General features: G+C 36.2%; 1 pseudogene; it reads left to right on the top strand.

Moving 5' to 3' along the window:
- The first annotated feature begins 10,522 nt into the window (after positions 1-10,522).
- Positions 10,523-19,799, top strand: LOC110740874 (annotated as a pseudogene).
- The last annotated feature ends 7,120 nt before the right edge of the window (positions 19,800-26,919 follow it).

Below are 26,919 nucleotides of genomic sequence, written 5' to 3'. Positions count from 1 at the left end.
CATCTTAATGAGACTTTTCCTGATATTCCTATTTTAAACTGCAATGCTTCTTCTAGGGCATTCCCTAACCTAACTTCCTGCCATATTTTTCTCCATAGAACTAATAACCATTATAATTATTTTATATATTTGTTTATGGTCTGTTCCCTGCCAACTACAATATAGGCTCTGTGACAGTAAGGGCATGTCTGTTTTATTCACTGCTATGTGTTTCCTGTGTTAGATAATACAAGATTTAGTGAATAAATGAATAAGCAAACTATACATAACTAACAAAATGAATAATAATGCATAAACATTATATATCACTATAATGCATACATATTAATTTAAAGTGATCTTCTTTCAACCAGCCCCTTTCACTTACACTCAGTGTCACAGATTCTGCAAACAGGCACTAAAATTTGGGCAACAGTTAATATGCCTGAACTTTTCAACAGACATCATGGCTTTGCATTTTCAAAGTTCTGCTCATCCTCTAGAAAGGAAAATTGCCTGGATGTTACACTTAAAAATTATTTTAAAAGTTGTTTTCGTCCTTTCATTTGTTCATTCTTTTTTATTTCTTTTCCTACTTTCTGTCTCTCTGGTTTTATTTATTAGCTTACTTATTTTGCATATAGTCATGCAATCTCATCAGTTATGACCTTTATCTTCTTCAGGCGTTACCTACATTAATTTGGTCCCATGTAGTTGCATCATTGGAGGATCTCAGCTCATACAGAGCCATCCTACAACTTATCTGTCTCTATATCATCTCCCAAAGTGCAGTGTTCAGGCATATAACATGAGTTTGCAAATGAGTAGCTATTTCTTCACCAAGGTTATAATTGCTTCATGTCATTTGGATTTTCAAATAATAATTCATTGTCCTAATAATAAATATTTTATTTGTTCTACATTTTATTCTTCCCTATATTCGACTAAAAGAATGAAACACAGCAAAAGGCCTTCTTTTAACTTGTGTTTGACCCATCTAGCTGTTAGGAGTTCATTATTTTATTTTAATTGCCTAATTAAGGTAAAATAAAAATATTTTCATGTAAAAATCTCATTAAATGCACCAAATGCCTCAGTAGGTCTGTGCCTATTCTGGAGAGGAATGTGAATTGTGTTGACTACCAAAAGCACCAGGGGTAGATATACCAATATTGCTTGCTACTGAACTGGCAGTTTTGAAAATCCTTGCTAGAAAGTGTTGCAGGTCACTGTAAAACAGGCAAGGGTTGATTTGACATTTGATTAAATAATCATACATATGTTTATGCAAAAAGTAGCTATGGGCTCACCCTACTCTACATTGCTTAAGTGTACAATTAAGAATATACAATTAAAAGAATGAAAATAGTGACAATAAGCTGGGCTTCCCTCTGTAATATCTTAAAGTATTCTGACCCACCTCTTATTAGGGCATAGATCTAATATTTACATTTTTATTATTTACGTAAGGCTTATTCACGTAATTCACTGGATAATAACTTAGAAATATGTCTTCAAAATTGTTCTCTCTGAAAGCAGATGATGAAAGGAAAGAATGGCATTTGTAGGACCAATTAATTGTCAGATCAAATTAAAGTATTTATAAAAATTGTATAATATAAATTCAATAGCAAATAATTAGAATAAGTAATATTTTTTTCTTGTGATGAGGGGAAAAACATACCTTTCTAACTCTCGTCCAAGGTCATTAGTGAAACAGGATCAGTATGTGTAATTACAATATCATGAATACTTAAATTTCTCCCATGCTGAGAAAGGCATGATAAGATTACAGCTAGCACACTGATTTTGCTACATGACCTTTCAACTGGAAAACTCCCACAATCTTGCCTTAGAATGATCTGTTACATTCTATTCTACCTAACAAAAAGAAAAATCAGGGAAATGTCTGAGATCTAAGAATTTACAGTTTGCTCAAATATAGTCACAAGGATATGTGAAGCTTGTAGGTAAGATATTCATGATCCAATAGTCAAAAGCAATTGTTTCTGGTATGAATTCAATGTGCACTCCCTGTTTTGCATTTTTCTAGATTATGTACCTTTAAGTTTTCCCAAATGTAGGTATAATTTTAAAAAAGAAAATGTGGACATATTAATGAAACATTGTGTGTTGCAGTGTGCGTAATAATTTCAGGGAAATTCAATTCCCTTCGGTTCAGAAGATTGTATAAGTTAAGTTTTGCAGGATTATATAGAATAAAACTTTGTAAATTTGTGTATAATACATTTTTTATTCACAACCCTTTGCCTCACATGAATGCTTTTCACCAAATTATGTGCCAATTAAAATATAAGAAAAGAATTAAAAGTTTATACTGATCACCTTTGCATATGCCATCTTATTATTGAACTATATCATCACATAATAAAAACTCTATTATATAATGTCTTTTTCATTTATCTCATTATATGTCCCACCGTGGCAACTAACTTAAAGAATATGGTAGGTACAAGGATGAGAAAGGCTTATGTCCCTTGTGAGCACTTCTTCCCACCTGTCATGTCATGTGGCATACACCTCAGCTTGCTTCTATTCTTGCTATATAGTCCTTCTGTGGGTAAGAATGACCAAAAATATATATATTTAAAAATGGCATCAACCACTGAGAACAGGCAAAGCCCCAGCATTGCCCCAGTGTGCTGGTGGCCTTATGGTGGGCAGATGCTAACTTTCTAATTGTCTTTTTGCTGCAGTGGTCACAGGATCTCTCTAGAGGTGCCAGGATGGCTCAGGGAGAGGTTGCGTTGGAGAACTTGGGACAGCTATATTTACCACTCCATAGAGAAGTAATCTAATACTTTAATAATCTGTGTGGTGAAGTCAGTGTGTACTGTCAGCTGACCAGTGACAATATTATCCATCCCTACGACTTCAGTTAACACATTACACACAGCATTACACAGGTAACCAACAAATCCACAACACTAGTCTTTTTTTTTTCTTTTCTTTCTTTTTTTTTTTTTTTTTTTTTCGGAGTTTCACTCTTGTTGTCCAGGCTGGAGTGCAATGGCAAGATCTCGGCTCACTGCAACCTCCATCTCCCGGGTTCAAGCAATTCTCCTGCCTCAGCCTCCTGAGTAGCTGGGATTACAGGCATGCGCCACCACGCCTGGCTAATTGTGTATTTTTAGTAGAGACGGGGTTTTTCCATGTTGGTCAGGCTGGTCTCGAACTCCCGACCTCAGGTGACCTGCCACTTCGGCCTCCCAAAGTGCTGGGATTATAGGCATGAGCCACTGTGCCCAGCACACAACACTAGTCTTTAACTCAATTCCAATTGCAGACCTGTATTTCTAACAATATATTATATATATTAAAAAAAGGATAATCTGTCAATGCCTCACAATCAACAAATCAAAAATTCAATGGACTCTCTTCCTCTATAAACATAATCTTTCCATTGTCATATTTTTCCTTGTAAGGGCATTGCCTACCATTTTACCTCCCAGCCTAGAAACTTGAGACAATCTCTGACTTTACCTTCTTCCTTATCCTCAACGTCCCGATCATCATCCTGTCTTGTCAGTTCTGCATCACAGATACCTCTGCTGTTCATCATCTTCTCTATTCCCACCATCATGGCTAGGTCAGCCACTCTCATACCTCTTGTTTAATTTATTGTAATAGTGCCGACTTCTCTTTCGACTGCCAGATTTCCACATCTCTCATTTATTGTTAAATGAAGACATAACTAGGATGCCTTCTATGCCTAACAAATTTGAAGACTCTGCCTTGGTCAAAAACTCAATTCAAATTTCTATACCTCAAATTTACCAATTGACCTTTCCAGTTTCATTTTGTACCCATACTCACACATTCTTATCATCCTTTCATCAATTCTTACTCCCTAAACTAAATTAAGATCTTTCCACCTTTATACCTTTGCTCATGCAATTCCCTCTTCCTGAAGAGGAAGTTCCCCTTCACTTCTCCCTTCTTATTCCATAAGGCTTATTCCATAAGGCTTACCTTCCCCAAGAAGGCTTTCCCAATCCTTTCAGACAAAATTCAATCATTTCCTAATACTTGTCCTACATGGCTCTTTGTACTCGATCTTTGGCAGTAATCAGATTGTGCCTTCTCTTATTTTGGCTCATAGATCACATATTTCTTGATATTTGGAACTATATCTGCTGCCCAATGGTGTTTAACACAGTACATTGAATAGAATATGTGTTTAATAAATACATGTGAAGTTAACCTGCAGTCTGTCCATTAAGACATGATGATTCATGGATCAATTCCAACTAGTAATACTGTATTGCCTCTTATCTGGGTCCTATCATCTCACCAGTGAGTCAGAGCATCAGCTACTAGTTAAATATAAACTCCCCAAATCCACTGAGAACAAATATGATTTAAGTACTGCCAAATATCTCAGAATAACAAATATATTACATAAAAGTGCTTTGTTTAATGGGTAAAACCTCAAAGAAATTTGTAGTCTATGTGATTAGACAAAAAAATATAAAACTATGAAATATTAATCTTGCAATTCTGTCCTGTCTGCAGATATCCCATTTATAATTCTTTTGGCCTATACCACTTCCCTTAAAAGTTGAACTGAAATCCTGCATAGTCAAGGTTTGGCATCATAGTATGAAAGATTTACCAATGAAATTGAGTTGTTTCTGTAAAGTATAGCAGCAATTCAGGCGGGACTTTGAATACAATTCAAGATACATTTATTGAGCAGGTACAATGGTGCTAACACTGTGGAGGATCAAAAAAGCTGGGATACATGATGTTTGCCACAAAGGATCCTATGATCATGTGGACAAGAGCTATGCAATGCCAGAACACATGAGAGACTCCCTTCTGAAAAATATTCTGAGAGATTTCATTTGGATGGAGGTTGACATGGAAAATCTTGCAGGGAATAAATTTAGCTTTTCCTCTTTGATGAAGGATTATTTCTTAATGTAATATTCCAAACATTTCTTGAAAGCTCACTATATATATAATACACAAGGTAATATTCTTGGTGCTGAGACCAAAGCTTAACAAGATGTAGTCATTGTCCATAAGAAACTTAACATGTCTCTAAATACTTTTGAATTTTATTTCATAAAAATTAATTTAACAATTACATATTTGTTGTGGTAGATGGCATAGTGAATATGACTCACAGAGTGCCATGTGTGAACGTGAGGTTTATCTAATAGGGACTCAATGTCTAATACGGACTCCATGTCCAATATGTAAATTCTGTATCACATGCTGTTTGTAAAAACAGGATCCAAAATATCCAAAATTTTATGCATTTTACATAAAGGCAATTTAACACAATGCCACCTCCCTTCCTGTTTATTTAATATTAGACTTATACTTGAATCCCCTAGTTTATTTCATATGAGACTTATACTTGAGTCCCCTAAATTATTTTTATCACCAGTAATGTAATGTGCATCTTTAAAATGTTTTTTCTGTATCAAGAAATGTATTTATTTTATTTTTTGGCAACTAATATCAACAGTTAATGAAATAAAAAACTATCATAATACCATACATCATTACCATGTTTGGCTTATGTAAAGATCAATGGTAGTCGATTAAATTTCCTTCAGAATTTCCAATCCAGATGACTCATGTGTATTTGAAGCACATGATAAACATTTCACTATAAAATAAAGAGTAATACCAAATTGCATTTCTTTAATTAAATTCCTTGCTGTATGTTTTATTCAAATGTGTATACAATGCAATTTGTATAGAATGCTAAGTAAAAAGTAGCAGTTAATTTGGGGGGCTACTGCTGTAAAAGTATGTTATCTTTTATATATATCACAGCATTACTTATTATCAGCTTCACACACAGCACTTTGCCTTTGATTTACACAAACAACTGTAAATGTTTTATATATTTGTGAGGAAGTGAATGATATTAGACCATCAATCCATGGGGACTGCAAATCAGGGGGAAAAAAAAGGCTATTACATTTCAGAAGCTGTTAAATCAGTTGTGCCCCCTGGCTGATTTTGTCAGCTATATTTGCTGTGGGTAAAACCGTTGATGCCTGGAACACTGGAGCGGCCCTGAGAGTGTTGAAGAGTAAATAGCAGCAGAGTTGTAAACTACACCCCACATCTCACACTTACCGCATAAGCCCGGCTTACACTTTCCTCTGAATAAATCCAGCAGCTTAAAAAAGAGCAAGAGAGAGAAATAAAGAAAAGGGGAGGGGAAAACAAGGCAAAACTCGGCCCATGCCTTCTGTCACTGCCTCTAGGTTTAGCCCCTCAGCAGCCTGCCAACAGGACACTGTTCTGCCAGTTGTAAATTTTAATTGGCCATCTGGGGAAAGCACAAACCACTGACTAGAGATTAATCAGCAAATTAACCCAGGCATAATACACATTTCCCAGTGGACCCAAAGCAGCTCTAGGCTGGGGCAGAGCAGCCTGGGATACTGGAGAACTTGTGTAGAATGCTGTTATTGCTTACTGCCATGCAGTAGAACATCTTACTGGAGTCCTGAAATTCCCTTCTGTGTGACCTTGTTAGTGCCCCTGATTTGTATGGCAGTTGCAAAGAGCCTTTTTTTTTTTTTTTTTTTTTTGTAAAGTACTAAACACAGATGGTGCAGGTACTGTGATTGCTGGGAAAAGTGTTGATGAATCAGTGAAAGTGACAACTTTTCTCTAGTGGGCTATTCACTTGGTTTGCTAAAGTACCTATAGAAAGAAACAATAGTGTACCTGAATTTTTACCAGCTCAATGAATCACCAGAGAATCACGTTTATTTAGCCAATTTCTTTTGCTACAGGAAATGCCTTTGCACAGTCTCTGTACTGGAAAAGCAAATTTGTGTATAATAAAGTTAAATCCGGCTGGGCACTGTGGCTCACAGCTGTAATCCCAGCACTCTGGGAGGCCGAAACAGGAGGATCACGAGGTCGAGAGATTGAGACCATCCTGGCTAATGTGGTGAAATCTCGTCTCTACTAAAAAATACAAAAAAAAATTAGCTGGGCGTGGTGGCGGGCGCCTGTAGTCCCAGCTACTCAGGAGGCTGAAGCAGGAGGTGGAATGAACCCAGGAGGTGGAGCTTGCAGTGAGCCGAGATCGCGCCACTGCGCTCCAGTCTGGGGGACAGAGCGAGACTCCATCTCAAATAATAATAATAATAATAAATAAATTTAAACCTTCTTCAAGTCTGACTTACAGGGAATAATATAAGCCAAATGTATATTTATATAGAATACTGTGTCTTCAACTCTTTCAACAACACAGTCTTCTAATCGGCTCAGGGCATTCTGTAAGCTGAGATAGGGAAAGAGGATAAAGACAAAAGGAAGAACATTTTAAGGTGATAAATACCCAAATAGAAAGTGAAGGACTGGTAAGAAATTGCAAGTGTTTTGATACAGGATGGAGTGAAAACACTTTGTGAAAGAATAGGCTTTACACAGCTTTTGGAATAATAAATATGGTAGGGCTTCATGCATTACTATAAGCAGGAGTCTTTAGGATATGGAATATTATGAAGATTCAGACGTGGGAGTATACAGTCTAAATAAAGGACACACTGAATAAATATGCTTGAAGGAACCTAAGGATGAAGTGGCCAGGCCAGATCAGTGAAGAACAGAGATTTTCCATCTTGTGGACAGTTGTATTTCCAGAAGTTAGCATGGAGAACTCAGCATAGTAGCATATAGCAGGCAGTCAACACTTTTTAATAAAAGAAGGCATAGCCACCTTTAATAAAATTAGAAGCTACTATTATATTAGACATGCCTACTACTTGTTGCCTTTCCTGTCCATAGTCCATGCTGAATGCATGGTAGACCACATGACAAGGGACCTGACATATCACGTTTGAGGCACAAATTTATTGGCTGGCAAGGGACCTATGATATCATCTAGTGCAAAAACATATTTTTTGTTTTTCCATAAGTTATTAGGGTACAGGTATTTGGTTACATGAATAAGTTCTTTAGTGGTGATTTGTGAGATCCTGGTGCACCCATCACCTGAGCAGTATACACTGCACCATACTTGTAGTCCTTTATCCCTCACCCTGCTCCTATCCTTCCTCCCAAGTCCCCAAAGTCCATTGTGTCATTCTTATACCTTTATGTCCTCATAGCTTAGCTCCCACATATCAGTGAGAACATATGATGTTGGGTTTTCCATTCCTGAGTTACTTCACTTAGATTAATAGTCTCCAAACTCATCCAGGTCACTGCAAATGCTGTTAATTCATTCCTTTTTATGGCTGAGTAGTATTCCATCATATATATATAGATATATAGATAGCACAGTTTCTTTATCCACTTGTTGACTGATGTGCATTTGACTTGGTTCCACAATTTTGCAATTGTGAATTGTGCTGCTATAAACATGTTCGTGCAAGTATCTTTTTTGAGTTATGACTTCTTTTCCTCTGGCTAGATACCCAGTAGTGGGATTGCTGGATCAAATGGTAGTTCTTTTAGTTCTTCAAGGAATCTCCTCACTTATTTCTATAATGGCTGTGCTAGTTTACATTCCCACCAGCAGTGTAGAAGTGTTCCCTGGTCACTGCATCCACATCAACATCTCTCTTTTTTATTTTTTGATTACGGCCATTCTTACAGGAGTAGGGTGGTATCACATTGTGTTTTTACTTTGCATTTCCCTAATCATTAGTGATTTTAAGCATTTTTTCATACATTTGTTGGACATTTGTATATCTTCTTTTGAGAATTATCTATTCATGTTCTTAGCCCACTTTTTGATGGGATTGTTTATTTTTTTTCTTACAGATTTGTTTGAGTTTGTTGTAGATTCTGGATATTAGTCCTTTGTCGGATGTATACATTGTGAAGATTTTCTCCCACTCTGTGGGTTGTCTGTTTACCCTGCTGACTGTTCCTCTTGCTGTGCAAAAGCTCTTTCGTTTAATTAGGTCCCAGGTGTTTATCTTTGTTTTGATTGCATTTGTTTTTGGGTTCTTAGTCATGAAATCCTTGCCTAAGCCAACATCTAAAAGAGTTTTTCTGGTGTAATCTTCTGGAATTTTTATAGTTTCAGGTCTTAGGTTTAAGTCCTTAATCCATCTTGAGTTTATTTTTGTGTAAGGTGAGAGATAAGTATCCAGTTTCATTCTCCTACATGTGGCTAGCCAATGATCCCAGCACCATTTGTTGAAAAGGGTGTCCTTCCCCCACTTTATGTTTTCTTTTGCTTTGTCCAAGATCAGTTGGTTGTAAGTACCAGGTTTATTTCTGGTTCTCTATTCTGTTCCATCAGTCTATGTGCCTATTTTTATACCACTACCATGCTGTTTTGGTGACTATGGCCTTATAGTATAGTTTGAAATCAGTTAGTGTGATGCCTTCAGATTTGTTCTTTTTGCTTAGTCTTGCTTTGGCTATGTGGCTCTTTTTTGGTTCCATATGAATTTTAGAATTGCTTTATCTAATTCTGTAAAGAATGATGGTAGTATTTTGATGGGGATTGCATGGAATTTGTAGATTGCTTTTGGCAGTATGGTCATTTTCACAATATTGATTCTACCCATCCATGAACATGGAATGTGTTTCCATTTGTTTGTGTTGTCTATGATTTCTTTCAGCAGTGAGTTGTAGTTTTCCTTGTAGAGGACTTCCAACTCCTAGGTTAGGTATATTCCTAAGTATTTTACTTTTTTTGCAGCTATTGTAACAGGCATTGAGTTCTTGATTTGATTCTCCCTTTGGTTGCTGTTGGTGTATAGAAGAGCTACTGATCTGATTTGTGTACATTAATCTTGTATCTAGAAACTTTGCTGAATTCTTTTATCAATTTTAAGAGCTTTCTGGAGGAGTCTTTAGCATTTTCAAGGTAAATTATCATATCGTCAGCAAACAGTGACAGTTTGACTTCCTCTTTACCAATTTGGATGCCCTTTATTTCTTTGTTTACTTCTTTTTCTCTATTTTTTTTTATTTTTTATTTTTTGAGACAGAGTTTTGCTCTTGTTACCCAGGCTCGTGTGCCATTAATGGCGTGATCTCGGCTCACTGCAACCTCTGCCTACTGGGTTCGAGCAATTCACCTGCCTTAGCCTCCCAAGTAGCTGGGATTATAGGCATGCGCCACCATGCCCAAATGCAGGCATGGAGTTTCACCGTATTGGTCAGGCTGGTCTCGAACTCCTGACCTCAAGTGATCTGCTGACCTTGGCTTCCCAAAGTGCTGACAGGCATGAGCCACCACACCCGGCCTACTGGATGCTCTTTATTTCTCTCTCTTGTCCGATTTATGCAAAAATTTTGATCAAAACTTAGATGAATTCAGTCAGTCATGATGTCTCATGCCTGTAATCCCAGCACTTTGGGAGACCGAGGCCAGCAGATCACCTGAGGTCAGAAGCTCAAGACCAGCCTGGCCAACATAACAAAACCCCATCTCTACTAAAAATACAAAAATTAGCCAGGCATGGTGGTGTGCACCTGTAATTCCAGCTACTCAGGAGACTGAGGCAGGAGAATTGCTTGATCCCAGGTGGTGGAGGTTGCAGTGAGCCAAGACTGTGCCACTGCACTCCAGCCTCAGTGACAGAGCAAGAATCCAGCTCAAAAAAAAAAAATAAAATAAAAGAAAGAAAGAAAAAAAAAAAGACTTACATGAATTGATCCAAATGGATTCTATTCTTGGGGAATTTGAAAAGGGACCTTGAGAAACTCAGTTCCTTAGCAGTGAAACATGTTGCATAAAGGCTATAATAAGAAAAGGACAAAGTAGAAATGCAGTGATTTGAGATTCTGGGCAACCAGAGGAAGCCAGTGTGTTAAAAGAGAAGAGTGGAGTTGATTTGCTGGAAGGAGCAGTGAAGAGGAAGGCTGGCCTCCCTAGAGATAGGAAGTAGCCTCTCTATCCCAGTTCTACCTTATCTGAAGCCTACCTCCACCTCTTCCCCTGGCCTCTGATTTTATGAGAGTTGAGCAAGCTTACATGACATTCTGATTGTTGCACCAAAAGAACTTTGACCAGAGCAACCATGTAATAGCACCATCATAAACCAATGGCCTCAGAAGACAAATAAAATTAGTAACCTTCCCCCTACTCCCTACTACTAAACAGTGCACAGGATTTAGGAACTCTAAAGAATGTGATCATTTTGAGAAATACAAGTAATGGTGGATTCTTTTATACGTCTATGCTCTGACCCACCACTAAATCACACAGACCCATTTCACCTGCCTCTGGCAAAATAGACTCTTTTCTTTCACAACCAGGTATGGATTTTTTTTTTCTGTTTTATTATATTATTGCAAGCAATGCTGCCTGCCAAACCACATGCTCTTAAACTGAAATGGCTTCTAGGCAAGTACTAGATTGACAGTAAATCAGTCAATATGCTTGGCTTAGGTACCACAACAGTTAAATAGACATCTTCGGCTTCAGGAGGGGAAACCTTCCTTCAAATACCCAATTCAGCTTCTAATAAGGCCTTCTGAAAAGCTTTTTATTTACATAGTATTTTAAATCACCAAGAAGTTTATTGTGAGGTTTATATGATATATAAAGGCATGAAAAGATAATAGACAACAGTTCTGAATTAAACACTGAATGCATAACAAGTAAAAGCAAAATATTTAAAGTTATTTTAACATTTAAATTATTCCACAAGAAAAAACTTTTGAGAGTCATGAAATGTCTGGCCACTGCTCACTATATCTGAATTGAATGCTCTAGCTGTGTATACTGTAAGCAGGAAATAATGCCTAACACAACAGTTTATTGGATAGTAGACTCAGTGTTTTCGGTGTGCACTGGTGGATGGATTTCTTTATCTCCTCTGGGAGGGATAAGATCCAAAGGTTAGAACAGGCTCAAATAAATTCAGTTCAGTATGTGTGGTCTCTTCTGAATTATCCCAAAGCCTTACTGTCTAGCTTCAACCATGTTCCCCTACTTCATGTTATCTCAATTATATATCTATGAAAAATTGGAGAAAGTAGTATTCATTTATTTGTAAAGACATTAGAGATTCTGGACATTAGAGGATGCCTGGAGCACAAGTACAGAAGAATATAAAGATAATCATTTATATAGGTCACCTATTGTTATGTTTGTCTTGTCACTCATCACTTTCCACATCTTCACATGTACCACACATTTTCAAGAAATAAAGAAGAAAGATAATATATGTTGATGTTTTTGTTTATATATTTTCCCCCAAATATCTTAAACATGACTTGCTATCTTATACTTATCTTTATATCTAAAAATAAAAGAACTCCTCAGGCATGATTTTATACAGTGCGGCTAAAATGTAGAAATGGAGTCAAGGAAGCTGAAACACTTCATAATTAGGTAAATAATGACAGATTAATTCACAGTGATGCCTATTATACCGTAAAAAGTAAGAAGTAAATTTATGTATTAGATTTGCTAAAATGTGACCAACAAGCCTCTTGCCAGGTGTCCTGATGAAAGTGATATTGTCTTTAAACCCTGCATGGCAATCCCTGATACACCTCCATGATATCTAGGCAAGACAAGACAACCTGGAAGTCCAACCACTTCCTTAAGAGCATCCAACTTTTAGATGATTATCCAAAATGCCTCATTGTGGAAGTGACAATGTGGGTTCCAAGCAGATACAGGTTGGCATGTACTTCTGAGGGAAGTCTGTGGAGCTGATGGACAAGAACACTATTACACACAAGGCCATCTGAGGCCATCCAGAAAACAACTCAGCTCTGGAGAAACTGTTGCCTCATATCTGAGGGAACGTGGGCTTTGTATTGACCAAGGAGGACTTCACTGAGATTAGGGACATACTGCTGGCCAATAGGTGCCAGTTCATGTCTGCGCTGGTGCCATTGCCCCACGTGAAGTCACTGTGCCAGCCCAGAACACTAGTCTGGGGCCCAAGAAGTCATTTTTCTTCCAGGCTTTAGGCATCACCACTAAAATCTCCAGGGTCACTATTGAAATCCTCAGTGATGTACAGCTGATTAGGACTGGAGACAAAGTGGAAGCCAGTAAAGCCACACTGCAGAACATGCTGAACACTGCCCACTTCTTCTCCTTTGGACTGATATCAAGAAGGTGTTTGACAACAGCAGCATCTACAACCCTTAAAGTCCTTGACATCACAGAGGAAACTGCATTCTCACTTCCTGGAGGGTGTCCACAATGTTGCCAGTGTTTGCAGATTGACTACCCAATTAGATGTTAATTCTCTGATGATTAAAATCAAAACTCAGCATAGTATATCATCTAAAGCAGACAATCCATTAACTATTTGGTGAATAAGGGCGCTAACATTTTTTGTGGGAGTGGTAGCACTAGAGACATGGGCAAAGAGCCTACATTCTTTAAATGGATTCCAGGACTAATCTTTACTTTGCAGCAAAGGAAGTGTCAGGTGTTTCAGATATAACTAAAGATGTCCCTGGTTTTGCCTAATCTTGATTATTCTCTTTCTTCAGTTTGCTTTAAGTTACATTTGCTTTCCTTTTTCCAGTGTCTTATAATTCCAGTGAAAGTTTATGTTATTGATTTCAAATTCTTATTTTTAATGTAGACATTTAATATGTGTTATAAATTTCCCAAAAGCATTGCTTTAGCTAAATTCCATAAGTTTTGAGAAGCTGCTTTTTTGATTTTCATGCATATCAAACTATTTTCTAATTTCTCTTGTAACTACTTTGACCCATTGGCTGCTTAGAAATGTGCTATTTAATTTTCAAGTTATTTGTGGATTTCCTGGATTTTCTTTTGTTATTGATTTATAATTTTCATTGTGGTTGGAGAACACACTTTGTGTTATCTAAATTCCCTTCCATTTTTTGAGGCTTGTTTTATGACCTAACATGTAGTTTATCCTGGAGAATTCTCCATCTACACTTGAGAAAAATGTGTATTTTGCTGTTGTTTAGTGGAGTGTTCTACAGATGTCTGTTAAGATTATAATTGTTTAAGACTTTTATTTCCTTGTCGATCCTTTGCCTAGATGTTTCATCTATCAATGAATGTGTGGTATTGAAGCATCCAGCTATTATGATTGTTGAATTATCTATTTTTCTCCTTAAGTCTGTAAGTTTTTGCTTCATGTCTTTTTGGGCTCTGTTGTTAGGTGCACATATGTTTATAATTATTATACTTTGGATAGATTGATTCTTACATAATTTTAAATGTTGTCTCTAGTAATAATTTTTGCTTGAAATCTGTTGTGACCATTGCCATTCCAGCTTTCTTTTGGTTGATGTTTGCATAATATATTTTTTCTTTCATTTTATTTCAACCTATTTGTATCTTCAGATCTAAAGTTTGTCTTCTGTAGATAGATATTATATTGAGAGATCATGTTGGGTTTTTAATCCATCCTGCAATATCTGGCTTTTGTTTGGAATGTGTAATCTATTTACCTTTAGTACAATTATTAACAATTTGGAATGTGTATCTGCCATTTTGCTATTTGCTTTTGACATGTCTCTTTTTTGTTACTTTATTCTTCCATTACAGCCTTCTTTTTGGTTGAGATATTTTCTATTGTATTATTTTAATTCTCTTGTTGTTTATTTTACTAAATTTAAAATTGTATTTTCTTAGTGGTGGCCCTAGGGATTACAATAATTATCTTCATTTATAATAACATAGTTTCATTTTATACTAACTTAATTTCAATAGTATACAAAACCTTCGGACATATAGTATATAGCTTTATACTCTCCTTCCTTCTTTTGGCTGTTATTGTCATACAAATTACATGTTTATGTTTTTGCACCAATCAGTGCAGATTTAAGTATTACCTTATCCAGTTTTTAAATAAAATCAGTTAGAAAAAATATGCACAAAAAATACATTAATACTATTTTTCATATGTGCAGTTTAGTTTTGCCAGTGCCCGTTATACCCTCATGTTGATTCTAGTTGCTATCTGTAATGTCTAATGGGGCTTTTTTTTTTTTTTTTTTTTTTTTTTTTGGCCTAAAGGATTCCCTTTAGTATTTTTTCGAGGACAAGTATGGCAAGTATGTTAGTGATGAGTTGTTTGCTTTTGCTAATCTAGCAATGTCTTCATTTCTCCTTCAATTCTGAAGAAGACTTCTGCTAAATATAGAATTCTGGTGTACAGTCTTTCTCTTTCAGTACTTTAAATATGTCGGTCCACTGGTTTGGCCTCCACTGTTTTTCATGAGAAATTAGCTGTGAATCATACTAAGTATTCCTTGTAGGAAATGAGTTTCTTCTTTCTTGCTGCTTTAAAGATTGTCTCTTTGTTTTCCAGTTTCGACAGTTTTCATATGATATGTCTCAATGTGGAACTCTTTGAGTTCTTTCTACGTGGGGTTCACTGAGCTTCTTGGATATGTAGATTACGATGAAAGCATAATCTACATTTTTTTTACAGGTTTTACTACCAAACTTTGAAACTTCCCTTTAAAAACTGGGAAGTTTTTGGCTAAATTTTTCAAATATTCATTTTGCCCGTCTCTTTCTCCTCACTTTCTTGAACTCACATTATACATAGTTGGTATACTTTGCTGTATTTTGCAGATCTTTGAGGCTCTGCAATTCTTTTCATTCTTCTCTCCATTCTTTTATCTTTCTGATTTTCAAACTAAATAATCTCAGTTGGCCTCTGTTACATTCACTGACTCTTACTTCTGCTAGCTCAAGTCTGCTATTGAGCCTTTCTAGTGAATTTTTTATTTCCGTTATTCTACTTTTCAAATCCAAAATTCTTTTTTTTTTTTTCTGGTAACTTCTTTCTTTATTTATATTCTCTGTTTGATAAGACATCATTCTCCTATTTTCCCTTATTATTTTACATGTTATTTTCTGTAGTTCTTTGAGTATATTTAAAATAATTGACAAAATTTTTGTCCAATAAATCCAGTGTCTGGGCTTTCTCAAGGACAGTTTCTATTGATTGGTTTTTTTCCTGTGTGTGGGCCATAGTTTATTGTGTCTTTGCATGTTTTGTAATTTTGTGTCAAAAACTGGACATTTTAAATAATGTGGCAACTCTGAAAATGAGATTCTCTCTCTCCTTTGTGTATATTATTGCTACTGTCTATTATTGTCATTTGTTTATTGAGTTTACTGAAGTAATTCTATTACATCTGTAAGTTTTGTTGAGGCAAGATTCAAGCTTTTTCCTCCTTGGATATATAACCCCTGATTACTGCAAACCTTTGTTTAATTTCCAAAGTTCTGAAAAAGTTGGTTTTTTATAATTTTACCAAATTTTTGTTGCTTTTTATAAAATCTTTAACTCTCCATTGTTACTTACATTGTCTATTCTTAAGTTGGAAGTTTAGATCCTTGGTTGTAGAAGATTTGTTTTGTTGTTCTAATATAATCATTTAAAGCTACAGATTTGCCTCTAAGCACTGCTTTGTCTAGGTACCACACATTTATATATATTGTGTTTATTGTAATTTGCTTCAAAATATTTACAGTTTCAATATTGAGTTCCTATTTAGTACATGTGTTACTTTGAAGTACCATATTTAATTTCCAAATACTTGGGGATTTTCTAGATATTTTCTGTTACTGATTTTTAATTTTATTCCACTGTGGTCACAGTACATACTTTGAAAACCTCAATCTTTCTGAAATTTACTGAGACATATTTAATGACACAAAATATAACTGATTCTGTTCACCATTTGATGTATACTTGAAAATAATGTGTATACTATAATTATTTTATGTCATATTAGTGTTCTGTTAAATGTCAATTCAAGTTTCTTGTGTAGACTTTTTGTATGTCTTCAGATTTTCTTGGTCCGCTTGTTCCATAAATAAGGGAATGAAGGGTGTTACAAATTTATAGCCATGCCTTTTAGGTTTTGTGTTGCTTCTGTTACTTCCATCAGTTTTCGCTTCATAAAAGTAAGTGCCTTGTTTTTAAGTGCATACATAAATAGAATTGTGTTATTTTGATGAATTACCCATTTCACCATTTAAAAACTGCCTATCCTCATCTCTTATAGTACTTTCCTCTTGAAGTCTACTTTTTCTCATATTAATATAACTGTGGTAGTTTTCTTAGGCTTATTGTTACATGCTATATCATTTGCCATTCTTATACTTTCTAACTATTTACATTTTTGTATTTGTAGTGCACCTCTTATAGATAAGATAGAATCTGGTTTTGCTTTTTTACAGTCCAACAAACTGTGTCTTATTTGGAGTGTTTAGTTTTTATGTATTTCATATAATATTTATAATTAATTCTACTTTCTTTTTGTTTTCTATTTCACTCTTTTATTTTTGATTCTCAGTTGTCTCTTTACTGCCTTTTTGGGATTAGCTGAAATTTTTAAGTATTCCATTTTATTTTCAATATTGGAGTCTTAGTTACATGTCTTTTTTATTTTTTTAGTTTGCTCCTGGGTTAGCAACATATGTTCTTACAAAAAAGATATTTAGAATCCATATTATACCACCTAACAGTTCACAACTGACCATTCATAATTCTCATTTCTCACCAGATATTTCATATTTCATAATTCTCACTTCATATTTCATACAACTCAACTCTCAATTCACAAAATGTATTAACCTCACAAGAGAGTAATTGCATTTACCTTTTATCCCATTTTTATGCAAATTTTTTCATATCTTTTATTTCCACAAACAATATAAACCCCATCTTCAAATGCCCTTATTGTGCTTTAAAATAATCAGTTGTTTTCTGAAGATATAATGAGAGGAAAATGATCATTTATATTTATCCATCTATTTACCATTTCTGGACATATTATCTCTTACCTATAGGATTGAGTTTCCATCTGACATGATTTCTCTTCAGCCTAAAGAATATTTAGAATTTATTTTAGTGTAGATCTTTTATGACACATTGTCTAAATTTTTGTCATTTGAAATGTCATCATTTTCTCCTCATCATTTTATTTTTTCAATATTTTATTATTGAATGTTTCAAACATAAGTGGTTAAAAGAATTTTACAGTGACTACTAATGTGCCTATCAACTACAATACACAATTAACATGCTACTATGCCTATGATAGCCTATTTATCTATCCAGAATTCTATCTATATATTGTCCATTTTATTTCTTTATGCATTTCAAAGCATGTTGCAAGTTTCATCCTCAGTTTTCCAAGATAATTTCACCGAAATTGACTTGTAGGATGTCCATTTTTATTCAAAATTTGTATCTGTGTTCTCTGGATTAAAATTTTTCTATTGATTGCCTTAAGTTCAACAGCTCTTTCTTCTTTCATCTGTCTCTATTCTGCTGTCAACCTATCCAAAGAATTTTTACTTCAGAGATTATATTTGCCAATGATAGAATTTGTTTGGAGTTTTTTGTCTCCATTTCTTTCCTGAGATTCTGTAAGATCTTATTTTTTTTAATTATTCATACACATTTTCCTTTAGTTCTTTGTCTTCTAATCCAAAATCTGAAGGATGCCAGGCTTTGGTTCTTTGTTTACTTCTTTTTTCTTCACAGTTTATACATATATATACACACACACAAACATCTTTGAAACTTTGTATTACATGCTAGACGTTGTTAATTGTTGTTCATATTTACATTCTGTTATCCTCATCTGAAGAGTGTTGATTTTTGTTATCATGGAAAATTCAATTACTGGCGGGTTACCTTAAAATTGCATAGATTTTTTTTCTAATGCGTTGTTAAGGTAAGTCTATAAAAAACTCAAACTCTTTCTCAAGTGGATCTAATTTCATAATACTTGACCTCCAAATTCTGTCTCCCCGTGGGTCCTAAGGTTTTAGTCTTTGTTGGGGTGGGAATAGGAGAGGAAAAGTTAAGAACTTGTGTCTTTGATGGGTACGCACGGTTGTAGTGAACTGTGGGGAACTTCTTATCCTTCTTGCTGGGCTAGACTTCTAACATGAAAAGTATCTCCCCCAAATGGTTTTTTTTTCCTACAATCCTTTAATGTCCCCTTCATCTAAAATGGTGAATTAAAATCAACCAACTCAAAAATTTTAAGAAGTAGCAATATTAAATGTATCACCTAAGTTTAAAGAAATGTTCACAAATAAAGAATGAATTGGCTTTGCAGTAGAAACTCACATATACAAGATCCACAGGAACAAGAATCTCAATAGCTATTAATAAAGTTATTAGCTTGTTTAAAAAGAGAAAAAAAATATGAAGTCTTAGGCTATGTTAATAGACACATAATATTCATATCAAGGGAGGCAGTAACCCTGCCACACATGACATTGTCAGGAGGTCATGCCTGATGGTATATGTACTTTACTGGACTTTGCATTTGAAGAACAATATCAAAGAGTTAACAAATGCTTAGGATAAACTAACTAAGATAATGTTCTAGTATATTATGCTAGAATAAAGGAATAAATGATTGAAAGAACTATGTATTTCACCTTACAGAAAAGATAAAGTAGGGGTGTGATGGGGCAAGATATCTGACTTTAAGCATTCAACCTTTCAAAAGATTGTCACGTGAAAGATGAAAGAGTCTATGGCATACTGCTTCAAAAGACAGCTCGAACTAATAGATAAATAAATGACAAATTATAGCTCAAGGTATGAAAGAATTATATAATCAGAATAGTATACTAATAGTAAAGTAGTTTTCAAAAATGACTTTCCTCACAAGTACTTAAAAAAAAAAAAGAAAGAACATATTCCTTCTCCTAAACTTCCATGTCTCTCCTCCTAAATTTCCATGCCTTTGTATGTGTGGCAGGCTTTCCAAAATATCTGGGGAGATGAAAAGAATATGCATATGGCTGTGCGCGGTGGCTCACGCCTGTAATCCCAGCACTTTGGGAGGCTGAGGTGGGTGGATCGCCTGAGGAAGGGAGTTGGAGACCAGCTTGGCCAGCATGATGATACCCCGTCTCTACTAAAAATACAAAAATTAGCCGGGTGTGGTGGCGCATGCCAGTAATCCCAGCTACTCGGGAAACTGAGGCAGGAAAATCGCTTGAACCCGGGAGACAGAGGTTGCGGTGAGCAGAGATCGTGCCACTGCACTCCAGCCTGGGCAACAGAGCAAGGCTGTCTCAAAAAAAAAAAAAAAAAAAAAAAGAAGAATATACATTATAGAAATTCAAACAACTAAGATTGAAAAGTGGATACTCCAGTTTTAAAACATTTCCAGCTTCTCTGCTGTGTCACTCAGTCACTCTCAAACTTGACTTTCTCTTCTTCCCTCTCTGGACCAGTACCAACAACCATAATAGCAAAACACAAGCCGTTAAAATCAATTCCTCCCGCATGTTAACGCAGATAAACTCAATTCTCTCCTCCCAAATACCTAAGAACTCAGCTCCAGGGTAACTCAGAGAAGGTGAAGTTGATACGATTTTTTGTAAAGTCTGAGGAAGCTCTTCATCAGCTCTTCCTCCCAGATTGACAGGATAAGTGGTTTTGGTCTTGTGGTCACACATGTAGCAGAACTGTTTTAGATCTTTGAAGAAAAATAATGATGATAGAAATGGTTCTAACTGTGTCTGAAATGCAATACAAACTGACAAAGTTTTCCTGTCTCTTATATATATCAAAGAAGCATCTCTATTGAGTGGTTATATTTTATTAAAATTGGTGTTTTTTAGACTCCAGACTAATGAATTTAGGGTAAAATTAAATACCATCAAGGGATTCAGCAACTCTCTGTTGGTGGCAGTGGCATTAAAATCACAGTTATGAACATGCTGATCTAAGTTCAGGTCTAGCCAGATGATGTCCTATGATGTTGTGGTACACAAACTGAACTGTACTGGGAACCAGAAGACTTGGAATAGTGTCAGTTCTTCCACTATCTCAGAGATCTTATAAAGTAATCACTCTTCTGGGGTCTGTGTTGTACCACCTTTACTACATCAGTTTCACATTTCCATTTGTCTACCTATATTCTCCCAAAAACCAAAGGAAGCTGTGGTTCATTACAAGGAAACAGTTGGTATAGTAGAAAGTGCATGAGCTTTAGAGTCAAAACTGAGTTATAGTCTAATGTCTATCTTTAGTGTAATAAAAATATAACCAATTATTACTTTGCCTCATGGTTATGAAAATTAATGGAAATATTACACATGAAAGTTTTGGTGTGAAAAGTCAGTTTTATAGGTTATAGAATCAGAAAAAATAGATTGCTTAAGTATTTGATTATTGAGATAGGGACTTGAATCCAATCAAACTTAAAAGAAATCTGAGCCTTTAAGATAAAACCATTTCAAAGGGAACGTCATCCATAAAAATCATAGATTATATGAAAATATGACATAATTTTAATTACACTGCTTATAATGTCAATTACAATTACATTTTTATTTATAATGCTTCTTTATTATATAGCAGAGTACATCATTAGCAGTTCTAATAATGGCAATTAGTCCACTTTGCTCTTTAAATTAATACATTCTTTCATTGCTGGGGTTCAGTTATAATTTGTCAAAAGGGTGAAATGACTATTTCCAGTTTGCCCTGGAAATGTTGCTTTGTAGAAGATAAACATTTTTCAGTTCTGCTGAAGTATGTTCCAGTATATTACCAGAGTCTAAACCACCAACTTCAATACTGAAACCCAAGTTGAGATTATTAATTTAAACCATAGTTCTTGTTCTTCCTCATATTTTGGATGGATAGAGTCACATAGATGTTTATTCTTCCCATGAAAGAGGATACTAAACACTTGTTCAGGATGGGAATCTTGGCCCTTTTTAAAGAGTTCCCCTCATATTTCCACAAAATAAAAGAAAAGTCTAATCAGCAAGGAATTTACAACAAAATAAGTCTCAAACAACCTTCGGCCTAGTTCCTACCATCAGGTGCCCACTGCATGATCTGACCATTCTTACACCTCTATTTTCATTTTCACTGACCATCCGATGCTTCCTTTTCAGGACTATATGGAAAATGAGGACCACCATACACAAATGACTAAGAATTTTTAAAGCTTGTCCTCTAAACCAGAGCGCCTCAGCTTCATTTTAACGAGAATGCAGAGTTCTCAAAAATAATTTTATTCTTAACCCTTTTAGAACATTCTGCCATATGGCTCCATGGATTATTCCTTGATGTCTGTTACTCAGTTGTTATGTTGGTCACTCACATCTTACCTGTCTGATTATCCTCGTGGGAAAGTCTCCTTCTGTCCCCTAGGATGTGTCTCTGAGCCCCCATCTCTTCTTTAATGCAGGCATCTTGAGTGATGACATATATTCCTTTATCTTTAGCTACCATTAGACAGGTCAGAGTTTTTTGAGGTATAGAAACTACACCAATTACTTTTAACAGAAAAAAAGTTAAACAGAATTGTTAACAGGCTACTAGAAAATTAAAAGGGCGGCTGGGCGCAGTGGCTCAAGCCTGTAATCCCAGCACTTTGGGAGGCCGAGACGGGCGGATCACGAGGTCAGGAGATCCAGACCATCCTGGCTAACCCGGTGAAACCCCGTCTCTACTAAAAAATACAAGAAACTAGCCGGGCGAGGTGGCGGGCGCCTGTAGTCCCAGCTACTCAGGAGGCTGAGACAGGAGAATGGCGTAAACCCGGGAGGCGGAGCTTGCAGTGAGCTGAGATCCGGCCACTGCACTCCAGCCTCGGCGACAGAGCCAGACTCTGTCTCAAAAAAAAAAAGAAAAAAGAAAAAAGAAAAAAGAAAGAAAATTTAAAGGGCAAAAGGGGCACACTTTCACGCTAATAAACCTAGGCTAGGGAAACAAAGCTAAGAGGTTGCAATCTTTAAAGCTCAGGGGCATGGAGGAGAGCCCTGTGAAACTGGAATGCAGGTATCTGAGGAGTTAGCACTGGTGTTGAAGAGCTAAAAGGAGAAAGCCCACAGAGGTGGGACTCCGTCCTCTGAGGATGAGGCATGGGCTGGATGGTGTTGTGTTTTCTGAGAGGTATGTGATGAGGCTGATTTTAATAGCACAGAAAAAGATTGCAAACTGCAATCAGCTGCTATTTCTGGGCTCAATTGTCACTGTCAGGGTAAAGAGTTATCACCTGACTGGAATTGGAAGTAAATAGCAACAAATTCGTTTTTACTCCTCAAGCCTTTTAGATGTTCTCTAGTGCCTCTTATTGGCAAAGCATAATGGGGAACAACTGACAATAAATGAGCCTCAGTACCATAAAAGCAAGTACATGTGGAAGCATGGGTTTGAAATTGAGAGGCATAGTTTAATAGCCACTATGGTCCAGACTTTGGCTACTCAGCATTCACACACACTCTTCTACATAAACTTGACTTCAGTATAATGATACAAACCACTTTATTTTTGACTCCACAAAATCTTTTGTATATTCAAAGATACTCTCAACACTTTTATTTTTTTATTTTTATTTATTTATTTATTTATTGTACGTGAATAAGTTCTTTAATGGTGATTTCTGAGATTTTGTTGCACCCATCACCCAAGCAATGTACACTGTATCCATGCCTCTCCCACCTTTACCCCCAAGTCCTCAAAGTCCGTTGTGTCATTCTTATGCCTTTGCATCCTCATAGCTAAGCTCCCACTTACGAATTAGAACACATGATGTTTCATTTTCTATTCCTGAGTTACTTCACTTAGATAATGGTCTCTAATTCCATCCAGGTTGCTGCAAATGCCATTATTTTGTTCCTTTTCATGGCTGAGTAGTATTCCATGATATATATCTACTACATATTTTTATTCACTTATTGACTGATGGGCATTTGGACTGGTTCCATATTTTTGCAACTGCTAATTGTGCTGCTATAAACATGCAAGTACAAGTATCTTTTTTAAATAAAATGACTCCTTTTTTTCTAGATAGATACCCAGGAGTGGAATTTTTGGATCAAATGGTAGATCTATCTTTAGTTCTTTAAGGAATCTTCACACTGTTTCCCTTAGTGGTTGTACTAATTTACATTCCCACCAGCAGTGTAAAAGTGTTCCCTTTTCACAGCATCTACACCAATATCTATTTTTTAATTTTTAATTTTTTTTTTGTTTATGGCCATTCTTACAGGAGTAAGGTGGTATCACATTGTGGTTTCGATTTGCATTTCCCTGATCATTAGTGATGTTGAGAATTTTTTCATATGTTTGCTGGCCATTTGTATATCTTCTTTTGAAAATTGTCTAGTCATGTCCTTGCCCAGTTTTTGATAGGATTTTTTTTCCCCTTGCTGATTTGTTTGACTTCCTTCTAGATTCTGGATATTAGAGCTTTGTATAAGTATAGATTGCCAAGATTTTCTCCCACTCTGTAGGTTGTCTGTTTACTCTGCTGATTATTTCTTTTGCTGTACAGAAGATTTTTAGTTTAATTAAGTCCCATCTATTTATCTTTGTTTTCGTTGCATTTGCTTCTGAGTTCTTGGTCATGAAATCTTTGCCTAAGACAATGTCTAGAAGTTTTTTCCAATGTTGTCTTCTAGACTTTTTATGGTTTCAGGTCTTATATTTAAGTCTTTGATCCACCTTCAGTTGATTTATGTATAAGGTGAGAGATGAGGATCCAGTTTCATTCTTCTACATGTGGCTGACCAATTAGCCCAGCACCAGTTGTTGAAAAGGGTCTTTCCCCACTTTATGTTTTTGTTTGCTTTGTCCAAGATCACTTGGTTGAAAGTATTTGGCTTAATTTTGGTTCTCTATTCTTTTCCATTGGTCTGTGTATCAGTCCATTCTCATGCAGCTGATAAAGACATACCTGAGACTAGGTAATTTATAAAGAAAAAGAAGTTTAATGGACTCACAATTCCACAGAGCGGGGGAGGCCTCACAATCATGGTGGAAGATGAAAGGAATGTGATACATGACAGCAGGCAAGAGAGAGAATGAGAGCCAAGCAAAAGGGGAAACCCCTGGCCGGGCGCGGTGGCTCAAGCCTGTAATCCCAGCACTTTGGGAGGCCGAGGCGGGTGGATCACGAGGTCAGGAGATCGAGACTATCCTGGCTAACATAGTGAAACCCCGTCTCTACTAAAAATACAAAAAACTAGCCGGGCGTGGTGGCGGGCGCCTGTAGTCTCAGCTACTTGGGAGGCTGAGGCGGGAGAATGGCGTGAACCCGGGAGGCGGAGCTTGCAGTGAGCCGAGATCACGCCACTGCACTCCAGCCTGGGAGCACAGCGAGGCTCCGTCTCAAAAAAAAAAAAAAAAAAAAAAAAAGGGGAAACCCCTTATAAAACCATCAGATCTCATGAGACTTATTCGTGAGATCTCATCTTGGTTTGGATCCATTGCTGGTGAGCTAGTTGAAGAACCTTGTTTTGTAATATCACCAGAATTGTTTTTCTGGTTTGTTCTTATTTGGGTGGATCATGTCAGAGGGAAGATCTGGGACTCAGGCGCTGCTGTTCAGATTCTTTTGTCCCACAGGGTGCTCCCATGATGTGGTGATCTTCCCTTTTCCCTAGGAATGGGGCTTCCTGAGAGCTAAACTGTAGTCACTGTAATTTCTCTTCTGGATCTAGCCACCCAACAGAGCTACCAGGCTTGCGCTGGTACTGCTGTTTCATGTAGCTAGTTTAGCACAACTCCTTATTGATACATTGGCTGACTCACATTGTTATTCTGGTAATAGCTTTATTTTGAAATAAAACATTAAAAAAAAAGACAATGCAGATTCTCCTTGGATTTCCTTCAACGTTCAGAATAAAAAAGATTCCGATGTTTCTTCTGCCTATATAAAGAGCAAGATAGCATCTTGATAGCCCCAAATAGTCAAATCAGCTCTATGAGTAACAATATATACCAGTGTTTATGTAGAAAAAATAGTAATGATTATATCTAACAATATTTTATTCCATAGAAATGTTTTATCCTCAGTGATTTAATTTTGACATCTCCTACTCTGAGAATGTTATATCGAACTCAAGCTTGCCGACCTGTGAGTTCTTTCTAATGTTACCATATTCTGCCGTGGACTTAGGAGAGTCAGAGACTTATGGAAAGAGTGTGAATTAATGCATAGGTGGTATTTGTTGTTTAAGTTAAACTAGTACTTTTTTAAAAACTTTTATTTTAGGTTCAGGGGTACATGTGCAGGTTTGTTATATAGGTTAACTCATGTCATTGGGTTTGTTGTGCAAACTATTTCATCACCTAGGTTTTAAACCGGGTACCCAGTAGTTATTTTTTCTGACCCTCTCACTTCTCCCACCCTCCATCCTCAAGTAGACCCCAGTGTCTGTTGTTTCCCTCTTTGCATCCATGAGTTCTCATCATTTAGCTCCCAATTATAAGTGAGAACATGTGGTATTTGGTTTTCTGTTCCTGCGTTAGTTTGCTAAGGATAATGGCCTCTAGCTCCATCCATGTTCCTGCAAAGGACATGATCTCATTCTTTCCTATGGCTGCATAGTATTCCATGGTGTGTATGTACCACATTTTCTTTATCTAACCTGTCATTGATGGGCATTTAGGTTGATTCCATGTCTTTGCTATTGTGAATGATGCTGCAGTGAACGTATGTTTGCATGTGTCTTTATGGTGGAATGATTTATATTCCTTTAGGTATATACCCATAATAGGATTGCTGGTTCAAACAGTAGTTCTGTTTTTAGCTCTCTGAGGAATTGCCACACTGCTTTCCACAATGCTAGAACTAATTATTGAACTTATACACCCCCACCAGCATTGTATAAGCATTCCCTTTTCCCCAGAACCACACAACCATCTATTATTTTTTGACTTTTTCGTAGTAGCAATTCTGACTGATGTGAGATGGTATCTCATTGTGGTTTTGGTTTTGATTTCACTGATTATCAGCATTATTGAACTTTTTTTCATATGCTTGTTAGCTGCATGTGTGTCTTCTTTTGAAAGATATCTGTTCATGTCATTTGCCCACTTTTTAATGGGGTTGTTTGTTGTTCTCTTGAAATTTTGCTAAAGTTCTTTATAGATGCTGGATATTAGACCTTTGTCAGATGCATAGTTTGCAAAAATTTTCTCCCATTCTGTAGGTTGTCTGTTTACTCTGTTTCTTTTGCTGTGCAGAAGTTCTTAAGTTTAGATCTCA

This window comes from Papio anubis, chromosome 10 (genome assembly GCF_008728515.1).
Source record: "Papio anubis isolate 15944 chromosome 10, Panubis1.0, whole genome shotgun sequence".
NCBI lineage: Eukaryota > Metazoa > Chordata > Mammalia > Primates > Cercopithecidae > Papio > Papio anubis.
Note: the sequence above shows the minus strand (reverse complement) of the source record. Positions and strands in the feature narration are given on the sequence as shown.